Source organism: Cydia splendana, chromosome 9 (assembly GCF_910591565.1).
Source record: "Cydia splendana chromosome 9, ilCydSple1.2, whole genome shotgun sequence".
In the NCBI taxonomy this organism is placed as follows: domain Eukaryota; kingdom Metazoa; phylum Arthropoda; class Insecta; order Lepidoptera; family Tortricidae; genus Cydia; species Cydia splendana.
In genome coordinates this window covers 19,801,792-19,818,880 of record NC_085968.1, presented here as the reverse complement: position 1 = coordinate 19,818,880, position 17,089 = coordinate 19,801,792, and positions in this window count along the sequence as shown.

The following is a 17,089-nucleotide window of genomic DNA, read 5'->3' as shown; positions in this document are numbered from 1 at the left end:
TGCGGCCTTCTTTGTGTAACATATTATTGCTGGTGACTGTACCCACCTAGTTCTGTAAACGCCCTTTTTTAATTTGCTTCTTTTAGTTCGTATCCGACATCCAACATCGGATCGGACAGTAAACGCTCTTATAGTTTACAACCGGCATTTTCATTGCATGTATTTTTTATCGATTTCTCATGTTGCGTTAAAAGGGCTCATTTGCTGTATTGTATGAAATAGATGGAAGTGGAATTTGCATGGAGCGGTCACGCACAGGCATGCCTTTTTATTGTCCAGGCTTAAGCTGTGTGGCCGCCATCTTGGAAAACGTCTCAAGTTAAATGAAAGTTAGGTATGTAATAACATTTTGGAGTTGGTACATTTTGGGTTTAAAAAGCAGGAGTTTTCCTTTAGGGTGGCAACTTAGGTACCTGGGATGCAATTTCTATGTCTTGTAATGTAGTAACGAATGCATACACGAGGGACGAGATTTTTCACCACACCAACGCGAGGAATTACTACCAGTTAACTACTACAAATAAAATCCAAATGAATGCTAATAAATATTTTTCAGTCAAAATGATATTTATAAGGAAAAAACCCAAAGTTTGCATCCAATTGCTTTGCCACTCTTGTGTATAAAATGCAACTTTCTGATTCGTTTTTGACGAATAAAGAGCCGCTTTACGAGCTGGTGTTGTGAAAATTTATTTACACCAGTTATTTGTTTCAAAAGTGCTCTACTTTTACTCGTCTGAGCGCAACGCTATCGCCGGCAAAGTAATCAGCGAGCCGGGAAACAAAACTCAAACGACTTTCCTCGGTTTCTTTAAACTTTGCGGGCCGTTGCACTCGAGAAAAACTTGAATACCTGGAATACTTTGCAGCGTAAAAAATAAGTAAATAAATAATAATGTAGGTAGGTATGCTAAACTAAGTATGATTAGCATACCTACATACATTACACTACACAAGCCTTGTGTAGTGCCCTAAATCTAGTTTGGTCTCTAAGAAGAGTAAGAAGCTTTTAATCCTGGATAGAAATGGATTCGATTCAATCTTTTTGTTGCTGATTTTACCTTTTTTTTTTAATCTTTAAATGCCACTAATCATTAGATACTTAATTAAAATGCAAGGTCTTTTAAAACTATTTTTTCGTAGCACGGGATCTAGATAGTAGCTTCCCTGCCTCCGTGCCTCATTGGAAAATTCCATTCAGAAGGCCTAACGCGAACCACGTTCGACGTGTTGCCTCTCTGTCGCACTTGTAAATTCGTACGTAAGTGTGACAGCGAGGCAACACGTCGAACGTGGTTCGCGGTAGGCCCTCTGTATAGCACAACGGACTTTGGGGTAGTCAGGGATACTACCGGAAAAAAGCAAAGATAAGAAAGTGAAACGCTAAGCAGTTTACTGAATTCTAAAAAGTAATCAGATGGACATATTTCGGAAGACGTGTTTCTATTTGATATAGCGACTAAAATGGAGTGTCGAATAATAATTAATAATATAAAATATTTAACATCAGTAATGTACCTTACCTACTGTTTTCATAAATAAATCCATTCGTGGTCCGTACATTGTAATAAATAAGGCTACATTTAAAATGCAACCAAATAAATTTAACATCATTACAAAATTTCAAATTTCTCAACTTCCTCATAAATAATTTGAATTGTAAATACCTACAGCATTGATAAAGTTTCTTGTGTAATGAGAGGTAAGAAAGGGACGGACTGACGAAGGTTCTCACGCGTAGATGGTAAGAAAGAGACGGATGGTAAATCACCGCTCGGCAAGTCGTTTGAGCCCATAACAATAATGAGGAGAGGCTGTTTATTGACAATACCGGCTTTCCCCTTCGCATACAAAATGTTCTTCAAGGTTTAGAAGATACGTATACACAGAATTTATGACTGTGATTGCATTGCTTATAATGCTTGCTTACATTTATTTCTCGGCAAATATGGCGAGCTCTTGATTCTGAGTGCTCTTGAATATGAAATTCTCAATACTAACACAAAAACTGGGGTTACAACTTTAAATATTACCTCGTACCTCCTATCTGAATCAACTATTTATTTTATTTTTATTAAATCTCTATAGCATTTAAATATGCAAACCGAGGAAGATGAAATAGTACATTGTAGGAGAGGACGGAAAACCGCTAAAAGATGGACGAGTGAGTTTGAGGGCCGACACGTTAGTGGAGGCCCTCGAATAATACGAGTCCATCTTTAGCGTTTCCGGCCGAGGCATTACATAGTGCTTTTCACGACTACTGCGAGGAAATAAGAAAACATTTGCATAACTATAAGTACTAGCCCGCGATTTCTCTGGTAGCAAATTACAAGCCACTGCCTGTGCTGTCTCTTGAATTTCGGTAGGCGTCAGCGTAAGAATATCATTTTTTTCACTAGAAGAACTCATTTTTATAGCGTGCGTAGATACGTGTTTCTTATATTTTTTAGTCAAACACCATTTACACTATCCAATTCAGTGAGTATTTTCCGATCCCGCCTTTTTTACTTTTTTATCACTTTTAAGAGGCGTTTTTCTGTTGTTTGCTTCAAACCGACTCTAAACTTAGAAGCGTTTTTGCTAAAAAACCACAAACAGCTACAAAAGTAAAAAACGCCTTAAGCGTGAATCGAATGAACTGACTGAATGAATGAATGGTTTGACATTTCGTTTTTTTTTAAACAAGAAATTGGTCCTATAAATAACCTAATTTTATTTTTGAAGGAAAAAGTTGCGCCAAAAAAGACCTTTTATTGATTTTTATGTTTTAAATGATATTCATTGCTGTAGCGAACTGTCACCAATGCCAGATGATGATAACAATGAAACATTGTAGTAGTGGTGGTTCAGGTGCTACAGCTATTGCCTACTTTCCAGCTTGGTTTTAGACCATCTATTGCCACATTTCCGAACAGTGGTGTGAAAAATATTTAGTAGTTTTTATATTTATTTTTTACACGTCAGGGGCAAATGCTATGTAAAATTTCACACGGAAAATAGGCTATAAAATTGTTAGTGATATAGCCGAGGCATCTACCGAGCAGAATTTAAAATAGAAGTATATTTTCAGAGTAATCAAGCTAAAAGGTAAAAATCCGCGCAATGGCCATTTCTTCCGTTCCAAGTTTCGTGCAAAGCGCCAAATTTAGTTTCCTTCTAATTACCTGTCTTTAGGCCCCCTCTTAAACACGGTTAACAAAGGTTTACTGGAAGAGATTCCTCAAAGGGATAAGTTCGCCTTTCTAAGTACAAAGCTTTTTTTTTATATTTGTATGTTACTTTACTTTTAATGTGTTGTTGTACAAAAAAGAGTTTACAACTACTAAACACAAACGCAATGTATAAAAACTAGCATAGGTATAGTGCGACATATAATAGTAGCAATTAAATAAAATGGAACTAAAAAAAATTAAGCATTTTACGTCAAAAATGTGACAGTTACGTAGAAAGTGGCGCCCTCATTTATTTTCTACTATTTATAGAATAGAATAGAATAGAAAAAATGTTTGAATACATACAGTACCATAAACATTTTTAAAGAAAGAAGATCTTATACACTAAACATTTAAATCTACTTGTAAAACTAACATGCAATAATTACAGTATTGATGCTGCTATAGAGGCTGCAAATGGACACCACTCAGGATATGCTATACTATAACATATAATATGCTACAGCGCTGGTCTTCCGTGGAGCCATTTTATATCGCACTGTAGGTATGAGTTATTCAACCACTTACATTAACCTTAGCTTGTGCTATTATAAACGACACCCATTCCAGTGGGCGCAGCACGGTTCCATTTTTATCGTCTATCACTATGCGCGTCCCTTTCGCACTTACATACTTGTTAGAACGTGACAGGCATGGTGACAAGGGATATAAACGCCACCGTGCTACGCCGCCAGATTACCTCATATTATCTAACGTTGGGTAAGTGCACAGACAAGACATCCTCCAGACTGAGCATAGTAGCGCTACCCCCTTTGCCACAAATATACGGTAGTTTTACTCCATTTTCGAGTCAAGTGTCTTTGTGTGACGCCCGTGTCTTTGAACGGACCAATCACGGCACGGGACTAGCTCACCTCGTCCCCGCACCCCTGTATTTTTGGCAGCATCAGTTTCATGATATAATTGCTCTAAGCTCCGTCTAGAGGATTCCTAGTCTATGAGTGTTACTAATGTCCAGAAGTTCGTACAGATGTAGCGGTCATGTAACAAATGAGGTAACTTGGACCGTGAGTTGTTCGCGTTAATGTGTTCACATAATCTGTAAGTGGCGGGTCGGAGAGTGCAGAACACATACTTAGGTACAAAAGGGCTTATTTGTATAGAAGTAACGTAGGTATTTTTCAAGCCAATGTATAGAACAGTATGTATGACCTACTAGTAATGTTATTCTCCACGTAATCATACCTACACTAAAGGATGACTCACGCTAGACCGGGCCGGAGATTCCAGCGCTTCGTTTTCTATGGAAAGCACCACCTGATCACCGATCAGCCGCCATAGAAAATGATATGTCGGATGCCTCGGCCCGGGCACGGTCCGGTCTAGTGTGAGTCATCCTATAAAGGCAAAATTCAGAGAACAATATTCTTAAAATAGACGTAGTGTTCAACAGTGAATCAGGTTGTAACATGTACTGATGAAAGATCCTAAAAAAAGTAGTAAAGTGGCGCTCTAATATGTGAATTTCTCAAATCAATCTAATTAATAATTTAATGACTAATATTTGCGACATTGATTTGGAATCACTGAATTAATGCACAAAATGAAAGGATAGCTAATACTAGTTACACTACCTAGTTGCATAGATACAAGGGGAGGTCTAATAGTTCACGGAATAGAAGACTTATCAATTAAACATATCTAAAGACATTACTATTTTCACTTTTCAATATAACCCCTTAAGGTTAATACACTTGTGAGATCGTATGTACAGTATCATACAGATCGTATTGCACTTCCGCGTACATTTTATACCCGCAGGCGTGCTATTGCATAATGCCGTCCTTTATCAGTAATTTGTAATAATTATGTTTAACAACGCTTATGGTCGAGTGCTATATCAAGTGAAGCAATTTAGCAAATAATCGCCAAACAACTGCAAAAACTTTTGTATAGAAAATGACCGAACACCCTTAATAAAGACAAAAAGCCTCGGACCCCTGCAGCAGGGCAAACGCCACTATCAATAAAGGAAGAACAAAAATAAAAGCAACATATCCTGTAGTCACTTAACTTCCCGCAGGGAATATTATCCAACGTTGTCAGAGATGAGAGCCTCTTAAGCAAAGAGGCCGTAAAATAATATGAAGCAAATACAAATAAATGAAACAGATTGTTAATGGTCGCATTGACAGCTTTGTTATTATTATGTATATCAGATACTCAAATAACTAATCGATTGCTTAGTTAGTCTACTAACTAATCTTCTTAAATGACCTATAGTTTTGGTAATAATGAGAAATAAATCATCGAAGCCTTAGGAAACGAAGAAAACAATAAGATGTTTTAGGTTTAAAACTGTGTGAAAAAGTAAGGAATTTAGAAGTCACTTTATATGGTTTTCAGAACTCTCCCTTGTCCTAATTAATACCCATGCTTAATACTGTGGCTCTAGTGAAAAAGGGTACAAGTCTTGGGCAGCGCAGGTGTAAAAGGGTGTAAGTCCCACGTAACACTTATGCCCTTTTACACCTAAGCCGCGGAAGACTTGTACCCTTTTTACTAGGGCCACAGTTAATAACATGATATTTTTTTAGAACTTTAATAAGTACTGTCTTGTCGTACACAATGTAAGTATTTTTAGATACCGAATGTCACAAGCGATTTTTGGTTGGTTGGTTATGGACCCGGGTACAAAAGTGCAACAAGAAATACAGAGTTGTACTAAAAATATTTAAGGCATAAGGGTGTCAGAAATTATGCAAAATTGAACCCTATCACTTTGAAACGAAGTTCAAAATCACGTGGGAAATATATTCCCTCTGCCTTATAAAGGCTTAACCAGTTTGTGGGAAATATGTTTCCTCTGCCTTAAAAAGGCTAACGTAACAGACTTTACTATAAACTCGTCGTTGACATGGATGTAAAGAAAGTAATAACACAAGTTTCGTGACATCAATGTATTTATTCGGAAATCAGAAACGCGGCCGTCACGTAGCGTCCTCCGTCACGGAAACAATTCCGCTGACATAAAACATGCGATAGCGATAAACGATAAAATATCCAATGAAACTTCAATTAAGGATTGAATAAGAAAAGTTAGGATGGCCCTTTAAGAGATTGTGGGACAAGGGGTGGTCCGGATGTGGAGCAGGTCGATGACAAAGACAAAAGTGAATCCTTCAAGTGTACATATTTATTTTGAGTAAAATGTAATAAAAATAAAAATTTATAGGGGTATCTACAAGCAACATGTGAAAATTGTGCTTATTTATGAATTTCTGCTAAAACAACAAAGTGAAGCGTAAGACCTGCTAGAAGTAAGTGATTAGCGTAGCCTAAGAGCGTTTGCATCTCAAGGGGGCCTAGTCAAGATGACAGACGAAACGACAAAAATATCAGGATGACAAATGCTACGAAAGGTCATGTGACTATTTCATACATTACCTATGCTTCCATTTCGTTTTCTATCAACTATTTTCATCTTGGCTAGATCCCCAGAAGTGTTAAATAAGTACACATTGCTGCCTTAATATTTCTAAATATATCTGAGAGACCGAGCTATGGTCGGAAAACATATAAAAACTCAAAAATGCGCGTTTTCCTAGAGATAAGACCTAGCTAGATCGATTTTTCGCCCCCGAAAACCCCCATGTAGCAAATTTCATCGAAATCGTTAGAGCCGTTTCCGAGATCCCCGAAATATATATATAAATAAAATAAACAAGAATATATATTTAAATAAAATAAACTCGTTTAAAGGTATTATTAGATAGATTATGTAAATACATAAATAGGGGGACAATCTCACACAAATAGACCTGGCCCCTAACTAAGTAAAACTTGTTCTATATGTATACATAGAACACATCCTAACTTATAAAATTGGCACAACAAAATTTTTGAAAAACCCGACATTAAAATATCTCAAGAAAATTCCTGAATTTAGAAAGTCATTCTTCAAAAAACGGTACAGCGTGTGAATTAAATCGGGTAAGATATTTTTGTATCAGTAATGTCCAAATCTAAAGCATTCACCAACATTCAATAACAATAAAACAAAAATAATCCAATATACGCTAAGCCAATTAGCAATATCTCAAATCAGAATTTAACGCAAACATATACCTGTACGGCTACCACCAGTTCTGACATTGACATAACGCTCACGTTTACGTAACTTACTTTCTATGCATCTCGCTCGTACTCGCATATCGTCGCTGTGCGTGCAAAAGTCGCCATGTGTTTTTAACCTACTTTACAGGAGACACAAAAAACTGTTTATTTCGATAATTATTGAACATATACAAATCAATATTTTTATGACAAAAGTATTTGCACTTTTACATATATTACGGAATTATCTGAAATGATAGTTAAGTTTCAATAGCGTGAAAAAAATTTTTTTTCAAAAATATGTTACATAGCGATTTTTGTTTGAGTCGTAAAAACCTCTAAGTGTCTTAACCCGTACATGGCCAGATTTAATTATTAAGGACCTTATACAATTTGTGTGCTTTATCGTCACATGGTTATTTAATAAAATGACGTGGGTGTTCAATAAAACAGAAAAAAAATATTTAAGACGATATAATGGAAATTTTATCATGAATGAATAGTTTACGTATTTTTTTTATTATAACTAGATATTACTACATATTAATATTTCCTTGCTTGTAAATTGAAATTTTGTTGTCTTCTAATATTTCTTTAAACTTCTTTCTCCCAACAGCATACGAATAAAGGATTCAAACGACTCTTCTACATATATTCTGGTACTATTTATTATCTGGTACTAGTTATTTATAATTTTCATTTGAAAAGACATGAATAATATAATAATGTATTGGTCTGATGTTTACTACTTTTTTTTCATTTATTATCTATAAATTTACAATATTAAACACGACACGATATTGCCTAACTGAGTTTTAGCCGAGTTGAAAATAAACAATTGTCTTTAAGATAGCGACCTTGCCTGTGAAGCCGATGGACCTGGGTTCGAATCCCAGTAAGGGTATTTATTTGTGTGTGATGACACAGATATTTTGTTCCTGAGTCATGGCTTGGTCATGGTTGTTTTCTAATATGTATTTAAGTATTTATATATTATATATATCGTTGTCTGAGTACCAACAACACAAACCTTCTTGAGCTTACTGTTGGACTTAGTCAATCTGTGTAAGAATGTCCTATAATAGAATATAAAAAAAATGTCTTTAAGTAATGCATAAACGCACTACATGTTCATGTTATAAAGTACATTGCGCTAACTTTATAATTTTTTTTATTAGATATAAATCACAATTACATAATATTTTGATCCAAAAGCATCGTTAAACCAGAATGGTTTGTCTCGATACTCCATTCCGCAGTACTTAAATCATGAAATATACAATAGGCAATACATATTTCTATCTTTTATGTAATTTTCCATTTACTTATTACCTTTAAAACTGCCAACAACTTGTAACGAAAACTCACAAAACTAAATTATTTGTACACACACGTAATTTATTTTGCTTGATGACTTTTTAGTGCCAAATCAATCATGATACACTTTAAAATGAACATGTTAACGTGTTTAGTATACAACTTGAGGGTAAGTAAAAGTACTTACCTATAACGTAATTACGGTAGACTGGATACTGGATTGTTATAAGAAAATTCCGCCATGTGTCGTAAAACGCACGGCCTGGAAACATAGCCTCGACTCCAACCAGTACAAAAATTATCGCTATGTGCGAAAAACTACATATCGGGCGCAAGCGCATCTAATCATTTTTCAATAAACTTGTAGAAAATATCGCTATGTGTCAAGAATGACATAGCGAGCGCACGTCTGTAATTGCTGTTCAAATAAGCTAATGTAGTTATGTGATTTATTCCAGTTAGCGATTATAGGAAGAGCATTCATTGTATAGGCATCACATACCTACATTTGTTAAATCCTTAAATATTGGAATAAGCTCAACGCTGTTTTTGGAGCATATGCGTATGGAAATAAGGTTCAAAATGGCATCAAAACCTAAAAATCGTCAAAAATCACATAGCGACTTTTGTAGGCACAGCGACGATATGCGAGCAATAGTGGAAGCGAGTTGTACAGAAAGTAAATTACGTAGACGTGAGCGTTATGTCAATGTTAAAACTGATGGTAGAGGCTCTTATAATATTTATTTTAAAAATCCATTTTCCAAATCATTTGTTTTTGTGATAACACTTTTGGGCAAAATAAGCTTCATTACACTCGAATGAAGTGAATTTCTTGTGTGAAATCAGAAAGCAACTCTGTGCTCGAGTCAGTGATTTGGAAATCTGTTTTCCGTAACTGTTATATTGTTATATTTATCCTTTTGAATACACGCAAAGTTCGATCATCGAAAATAGGATGAGGATTTTGTGAGGAAGAGTAGATATGTTACTTTTGTCGTATAACTTACTCCCTGTCAGGGAGTAAGTTATACGACAAAGGGAGTCCCTGATAAGCTGCGCTTGCAAGGCTAAGGGTAACATTCCATTTCTGACCGCAGCTGCACTACTAGTACCTACGAACGCGTCGGTGTTATTGTCAATTTCCATAGTAAAATGAATGATAGTGCTGCTGTCGTTGGAAATGTACAGTCACTTTAAGTCGCAACTGATAGCTTGATCCAGGGCGTATACTTCGTTTTTTTTTAGCATTAGAAAGAATTCGCCGAAGTAAGCTTGAATGAGGTTCCAAACCGGGCACTTGGTGCGGTCATATGACTCATATGTTGAAGTAAATTATAAGTATTGACCATGCTACATTAAGTAATTCTACTATTATTAACAATTAATGAGCCTGATAAAAACTACATGCTTAGTTCTGATTTTTAATTATAAAATATTTGTTTGCTACTGTTCCTAGGTAATCACGTAGGTCCCGATTTATATTTGGCGTCGATTGATTGCTGGATAAAATAACCTTCCCTACCGACCTAAGTAAAAGGTAAAACACTTAATTCTAGACCCTTCCCAATTTCTACCTATAACCTGACTTGCACTTCTGCTGGAGGTTATTTACAGAGGATGATTAGTTTGCTTAGTATGTCAATGGAATAACTGAGACCTAAATAGACGAAAAGTTTAAACCCTTGTAGTGACAGGAACCGGTCCCCGGACAATTTACATCATTTAAATTTGAAACTTGATTAATTATAATAAAATCAAAATTCCAACAACTCAAAAATTACATGCCACTTGAAAGGTTAAATATCCATTTCATATTTAGTTTTGTTGTTCACCTTCCCTGTGAAACGGTTCCATCATAAATCGTCGTTGCGCTTACCAAATCCGATATGTGCGAGATTTTATTCAAATGAATTAATACCTTATGTGTTTCGTTGCTAGGTACCTATTTGTCTATCAAAAATCGAACACATATCAGATTTGGAAAGCGCAACGACGAAATGTATTATTATTACGCATATGAATAAATCTTTTTCATGACTGTTTTAAATGCTAATGCTGTCAAACCTATTTGTTTAAAAAGTTTTCGTACCTACTACACATAAGTTACCACGATTAGTAAACAATGACAAAATCCGGACATGCGAATGACTTTGACAAAAATATTGTTTCTAAACTTTCTGTGATACCTACCTATATTTTGTGTACAAGACAAGACATGAAAGGCAAATCATGATACCAAAATAACATAACTAACACACGGTGCGGAGTCAAAACGTAATGTTTAAGGGTGATTCTTAAATTGTGTCCAAAAAAAATTTTTTTTCATAAACGTTTTTATTTTTCACATATTATTACATATATCAAAAGTACATACAAATAGCAATTTTTTGATTCATATGGTCAAGCTTAATACCCTCAGGAAAGGTAAATAAAATGAGTACATAAACACGGTTGTGACAAAGTGTCCCTCAGTCGTGACATTTCGGCATTTTGGTGGCCAACTCGGCTATTTTGATTTATATAGTTATTTTAACATAGCCTAAGTCACTCCTATGACTACGACAAACCTAATGACAGCTCAGACGTTGAAATCCGTCAAACTATAAAGGCTGTAGAGCGTGACAAAGAATTCGATACACATCATACATACATACAAGCGAAAAACATTTTTTTTGCTTTGGCAGTCTGGCAATAATAGCAAATGATTTGTAGCTAATAAAAATGCATTTCTGAAAAGTGCATGTGCCTCTAAATTAATCAAACGAATTAAAAATGACACGACCACGTGTCTATATGTCACGAACGTGGACTCAAAAGTCCGTGGCGGTGACAGATTTTTGAGGCCACGGTCGTGATAATTTGGAACATGTTCGATATTACATAAACATTTCCTTTGATTTTTCAAAAATGTTAAATAATTAGCTTAATCTGCAATGTATGAGGTATATCTTATGTTACAAACAATAACGTGAAACTGCAACTTACTTTTAAAACTCTAAGACGGCGGTGACGCGTTAAGGTTGACCGTTTTTTCAAATGAACGGAAATAAATAATTTTTGACAAAACTTCTCCCTTCAGCCATTTGTAAACCTGACAACAACACAGTGTTGCTGTTCTAAAAAAACTTTAATAAGGCTGCCAGTAGTAAATATAATTTCCTTACGAGTACCGCATGTTTATATTACAACGCGCGGTGGTGACGCGAAAGCTAATCACAAAATGTATGTTGTTTAAAATTATATAAAATCGGTATAAATCCATACCATTTTTAAACAGTGTTGTAGAACAAAGATTAGTGTTTTATATTTGATGTAAATTATTGCAAAATCACTTCATATTTTTTCAAAAAAAAATCAAATATCACAAAATCTGGGGCAGTCACACTACACGGTCCGTGACATTTCGCACTTGTTTTTTTTTTTATATGATTCTAATAATCTTAGGACAATACATTTAGGCTGACCTAAAACTAGAGGTAAATTGCTAAGTATATTGATATAGAGTTTACTTATTTTCACAAAAATACATGCTATTCTTACGTGTTACAAAAAAATGCATAAGAATAAGAATTACCCTTAAGAGTAATTTTCTGTAGGTATTTTTAGTTTTTATTTAATACGTTGAAACTAAAAATAATTGATTGTGTGTGAAAAGAGTAGTGTCTTAAAATAATAAATCCATTGAAGAAAATTTTAAAATGAGTCATGTTACAGTTTAAAGGTAAAACAAAAAAAACCAAAGCAAAACTCCCAGCGGCCGACCGACCGACGCACCGCTCCCTTCCTTAATTATGCAATTATGTTTTTATTCAATTAGTGTGTGGCCGGTGTAATTAGGAGCGTAGGTAATGGACTTGCAGAGACAAGCCGTGCGCCCACAAATAGACCAATAATGGAAAAAGGCAGCATTTCTCGTCTCTTTGTGAACAATAGCGTACAATGGTGTGTGCTTGCGTTCTCATTTGTCTTTCTGTCCAATCTTTCACGATGACGATGTTGTTTCGTTGCGATTTGCATTTTTCCAACGAGTGCAAAGAATAAGATAACTATGTTTATCTGTATTTAACAACATGTTACGGTTTTGACCTTATTGTCATAAAACCTTGAAGATCGGTAAAAAATATCGATCGGTAACATGAAAAGCGCTGTTGGCCTAGCGGTAAAAGCGTGCGACTTTCAATCCGGAGGTCGCGGGTTCAAATCCCGGCTCGTGCCAATGAGTTTTTCGGAACTTATGTACGAAATATCATTTGATATTTACCAGTTGCTTTTCGGTTAACCGAAAAAATCGTGAGGAAACCGGACTAATCCCAATAAGGCCTAGTTTCCTCTCTGGGTAGGAAGGTCAGATGGCAGTCGCTTTCATAAATTATAATTATATAAATTATAAATTTCTTTATTTCAATAACACAACTAAAATAAGAAGTAAAAGTTACATTTAAGGTAGGGAGGTACATACTGTCACGGTGAGTATTCCTAGCCCGGCTGGGGCTTTGCCCAGAGGAAACTCACGGACAATTAAAGTTACTGAATTAACCAATCTAAATCTTAACCAAAAACTCAAGCAGGTGCTTACACTTATTTCCATCAACTATTCAGGGGTTTCTAAAGGATGTCAAAATGAAATGTTAGTTTTGTGACACATAATTTATTTCTATTCTCACACTGAGGAAGTTGTTCTACAAGTAAATCATATTATTAAGCTAGCATTAAGCACCTTATTCTATAATGTCAGACGATAGAGCCGGGTCGTGCCAAAAATGGTTCTACAATGATTTACAAGCAGACCTATCTAAATTTGTTAGTACCTAATTTATCATTTGCCATCACATACGATTTAATAAATTTTCTAACTTTAAATTTGGAAAAAGCTTCTAGGATGGAAGGAAAGCGTACACCAACCTCATAACAATATTGCACCGCGGAGCACCACAGAAAGCCTAAGGCCTCAGCTTGAAGGTGTCGTCTCCTCCACCCAGCAGAAAAGCGAAATTCTCATGGCGAACAGCTCACCATACGCACTTGAAGTTTGATGGATATGGACGGACTTCCATACTCCGAAATAACAGCAACATAACAGTAGCGTGACATAACATAACACAACATAACACCCAGTCAGCTGAAAGAAACATTTCAACATTAACAACTAGAAACATGTGGTATCTTAACCTTTCAAGGGACATTATTATATTCTGAGTTTCTTACCAGCTGGAAATTCCTAGAGTGGATTCATCTCACAGCTGTAACTATCCCATCCCACCACATTGTTTCGCCAGCAGACTGGAAACAAAACGAATGGTCAAATAAGCAGGGACAAAGATTCAACAAGGAGTCAAACCTGAAGACAATTATATATTATCATATTCTACTTACTGTCTGTGGCAAAATAACTTCGGCATGAGCTTCCTAGCTCATGGATGCAGCGGCTGCTGCCTAACCAAGACTCGGATCGATGCTACCAGAACATGATGTATTTAGCTTCACTTTCTAAATTAAAAGATGCCCATCCAGGGCAAAAGCCAACCAGGAAATGATCTCAACCTACTTGTCCCTGGGATAACACAATCAAAATAACAGTAACTAATGAAATTCATGGAATATTTTTTTATATGTAAGTCCAACATATAGAAATAAATCATATTTAATTATCTAAACATATTTCCACCTTTTTTGTATTTAAAAATTAAGTTTTGATTTAAATATTTAATTAATATTATTCCATCAATTTAGGATTTAATTTGAAGTAGCAACACCATCAGATTTAATTAGTTTCTAATTGGCCAAATGGTTGTCATTTGTTTTGTTGCTACATCAATGACTTCCTTGCCATAAAACAAAACTATACTATATTCGAGACAATCCTAAAAACGTAAAACTGGATCATTCATGCAAAGTGCCGTGTCACAATACCCCTCTCCCCGCTGTTGCGTTTTACCGAGGGTAAAACGCTCGCTGTCCTCAGCGACTATCCTAAATCCAAAACATGTGTCACAAAGAAAAGTAAACAAAACAATACTAAACTACCTCGACCATACCTAGTATGGGAGCACCTAAAAAAAACACAACCAAAATGATTGCCGCAGGTTTCGAGATCCCTATCCAGAAAAGAAAAGCCAAGGATACAATTACTCATTCTCCATGCACAACAAAACCGCTAACCAATAAATTTTAAATTTCTAAATTCTCGAACCCACGTAACACTAAATAACTAAAACCCTAACGTGTGTGGTATCCGAACACATCAGAAAAATCCACCACATTATTCCTAACTAACCAGTGAACATTCCTTGGTTTTGCCAGCACAACATTGCGTCGTTGCGCTGGCAAAACCAAACCAACTGCCAGGACTGATGATCAGCATTCCAAACTTATCTCTACTAGACCGGGCAATATAAAGTCCGAAATAATTCCTACTTCGAAGTTTACTTTATAAACTTGAGAAGCTAAATAAAATCCAATCCAAAATATAATTCGCAATTCCGAAATTTCCATACTAATCCTAAAATGTCGCAACCCTACAGGTTGAGGACACCTATAATTGTCTCAACCCTTCAGGTTGACAACAACAACAAACCCAAACCAACAAAATACCAATCCTAAAAAAAATCAACAACAAACGGTTGAATTGGACACATCTTAACTGTGCCAACTCTTCCATTAAACAAAACTAACCAAACCATACCAAAACATCTGGGCCCTTCGAGTTGGTGAGAGTAACCTATCCCCCAACTCTCCGGATCACAAAACAAACCGACCAAAACCTTACACAACTCTGAGGTTGCAACATGCCCAAAAATCTCAACCATTGAGGTTGAGTACTGAAACAGTATCGCACGCCAGGCATGATTGGCGGCGATACCGCGTGTCGCATCTTCGCCTACAAAATATTTCTCATTGTATCGGCAGCGCGAACACAAAAAATCGTGTGCCTCACCAACGCCTCTATGGCTTGGACTTATGGGCAACACGTTCACAAAAGAAAGGTACCCACCAGCGAGTACCAGTCGACGCCTGAAAAGAGCAAGAACCCATCGGAGTACACAAAAAGAACGCAAAACGTCCGTGGTATGCAGTGCGCGCCCCGCCATACCTCACAAAATCTCCTGGGTGTGGACCCCTGTCGACCTAAAACACAAAACGCACCAAACACGGCGCTCGGGTGTGGTAAGCACCCGATACTTCTCACAAAAAACCCCTGGCCGTATTAAGGATCGCTCCAAAACTTAAAAAATTTAGCTAGATTGTAACGCCCCTTTCATACTCCACGCATTTAGAGCACTGTTCCAAGAACCCTTTCATTCATCACACAAAACAAAAAATAGTAGTGAAAACAGACATTGCTGCTCACCACGTTCCGCACATACAGTCGTGATTGAATATTTTTACCACAATATCCAACACTCCAAACGAAACAACCGTAGAACGAAACGTTATAGCGTAAGCGAGGGCGTTTACTCTGGCGGCAAGGTGAAAGCTAAAAAACCGGGACCTTGCGTCCAGAGAAAACCTCCACCTCCAAAACCTACCAAAACCCTTGTGTCCGAATCCTTAATACGCCGCGATCCAAACTCCATGTCCAAAATCCAAAACGAAACTTCACCTAGCACCATATAAAAACTTCAATTTGACTTAAACTTGGTGCTAAAAAACATCATCGTAACGTTACATCATTAAATGGAATGTATTGAAACAAACCGTAATGATAAACCAAGTTACTCAATAACTTCAAAAAAAACGAGCGTTTATTAAACGCTGACACGTTACGACTTAAGTTTGGACCCTAAAAATATCATGTTTCTGAACGCACCCTTTGTTGAACTTATTTATTTACTCTATGGTATAGCGTCTATGCTTTTAAAAAGTTAAATGTCACTGAGATATTTTGCGAATTATAACCTTACCTACAAAAATTTTCGCCGCATTTATCATTTATTACTAGATTTATCTATATTTTAGCCATTTTAAAGTACAACAAATTGGAAAACTAAATACGAGTGTGATCAAACTTCGAACAATACTTAAAGAACTTCAATATCTAGTTTGTCAAAATGCGAACTTGGAATGGAATTAAATCTACTAATAAACACAGGTAATCAACCAAATAATGAGAAAAGGAGTCAACTTTCGTTCTCATACTCTAAACTGAACGCAAAACCTCTGTAAAGTTCCCTGTATTTTATAAAATAACCAACCTAGTATGTATAATCAACTCTAATTTTAATGAAATTGTTACAGATTACTATAAAACTGTGCTAAATTTGAACAACAGACCACCATAAAAGCAATAGATATCCAGCTATGCCTATAACTGGACACCGGACTACAGGAATTTGCAACTTTGAAAATCAAACAATGTTAAATCATGAGAACACAGGCACTGGCAGTGCGCTGAAGAAGTATATCTTCACAAATCAAAATCATTTCCTAATCAGGAACACAACAGAAATCACTTGCCAGCGACTATCAACCTTGCTGCT